The sequence below is a fragment of the Halictus rubicundus genome, unplaced genomic scaffold (assembly GCF_050948215.1).
Source record: "Halictus rubicundus isolate RS-2024b unplaced genomic scaffold, iyHalRubi1_principal scaffold0286, whole genome shotgun sequence".
Classification (NCBI taxonomy): Eukaryota; Metazoa; Arthropoda; class Insecta; order Hymenoptera; family Halictidae; genus Halictus; species Halictus rubicundus.
In genome coordinates, this window is record NW_027488827.1 from 45035 (window position 1) to 46992 (window position 1958).

The following is a 1958-nucleotide window of genomic DNA, read 5'->3' on the forward strand; positions in this document are numbered from 1 at the left end:
AGTACACATGTGTGCAAAATCCTAGACAAATCAATCTTCCAATTTCCTTGAAAAAAATTGCAAACTGAGGCCTACATCCTAGTAAATCGTTTGATGGGTCTCAGGGAAGAAAAAATCTGATATAGGAAAATTTACCTCCTGCAATTTTAAGTATTTTTACTTGGAAAAAATAAGTTTCATGCTCCAAGCAATAGTACAGATGTGTGCAAAATCCTAGGAAAACTAGCCTTCTAATTTCTTTTAAAAAAATTCCAGATTGAGGCCTATACACAAGTAAATCGTTTGATAGGTCGCAGGTAAGAAACATTCTGTTACAGGAAATTTTAACTCGTACCATTTTAAGTATTTTGTCTTGGAAAAAATAAGTTTTGTGCTCCAAGCAGTAGTACACATGTGTGCAAAATCCTAGGAAAACCAGTCGCCTAATTTCCCTTTAAAAAAATTGCAAACTGAGGCCTACATCCTAGTAAATCGTTTGATGGGTCGCAGGGATGAAAAAATCTGATATAGGAAAATTTACCTCCTGCAATTTTAAGTATTTTTACTTGGAAAAAATAAGTTTCATGCTCCAAGCAATAGTACAGATGTGTGCAAAATCCTAGACAAATCAGTTTTCTAATTTCCTTTAAAAAAATTCCAGACTGAGGCCATCATCCTAGTAAATCGTTTGATGGGTCTCAGGGAAGAAAAAATCTGATATAGGAAAATTTACCTCCTGCAATTTTAAGTATTTTTACGTGGAAAAAATAAGTTTTATGCTCCAAGCAGTGGTACACATGTGTGCAAAATCCTAGACAAATCAATCTTCTAATTTCCTTTAAAAAAATTGCAGACTGAGGCCTACAACCTAGTTTGATAGATCACAGCAAAGTAAAATTCTGATACAGGCAAATTTAACTCGTACAATTTTAAGTATTTTGTCTTGGAAAAAATAAGTTTTATGCTCCAAGCAATAGTACAGATGTGTGCAAAATCCTAGACAAATCAATCTTCCAATTTCCTTGAAAAAAATTGCAAACTGAGGCCTACATCCTAGTAAATCGTTTGATGGGTCTCAGGGAAGAAAAAATCTGATATAGGAAAATTTACCTCCTGCAATTTTAAGTATTTTTACTTGGAAAAAATAAGTTTCATGCTCCAAGCAATAGTACAGATGTGTGCAAAATCCTAGGAAAACTAGCCTTCTAATTTCTTTTAAAAAAATTCCAGATTGAGGCCTATACACAAGTAAATCGTTTGATAGGTCGCAGGTAAGAAACATTCTGTTACAGGAAATTTTAACTCGTACAATTTTAAGTATTTTGTCTTTGAAAAAATAAGTTTTGTGCTCCAAGCAGTAGTACACATGTCTGCAAAATCCTAGGAAAACCAGTCGCCTAATTTCCCTTTAAAAAAATTGCAAACTGAAGCCTACATCCTAGTAAATCGTTTCATAGGTTCCAGGTAAGTACAATTCTGATACAAGGAAATTCAACTCGTACAATTTTAAGTATTTTGACTCGGAAAAAATAAGTTTTGTGCTCCAAGCAGTGGTACACATGTGTCCAAAATTCTAGACAAATCAATCTTTTAATTTCCTTTAAAAAAATTCCAGACTGAGGCCATCATCCTAGTAAATTGTTTGATGGGTCGCAGGGAAGAAAAATTCTGATATAGGAAAATTTAACTCCTACAATTTTAAGTATTTTTACTTGGAAAAAATAAGTTTTATGCTCCAAGCAATAGTACAAATATGTGCAAAATCCTAGACAAATCAGTTTTCTAATTTCCTTTAAAAAAATTCCAGACTGAGGCCATCATCCTAGTAAATTGTTTGATGGGTCGCAGGTAAGTAAAACTCTGTTACAGCAAAATTTAACTCGTACAATTTTAAGTATTTTGATTTGAAAACAAAAATAAGTTTTATACTCCAAGCAATAGTACAGATGTGTGCAAAATCCTAAAAAAATTAGTCTTCT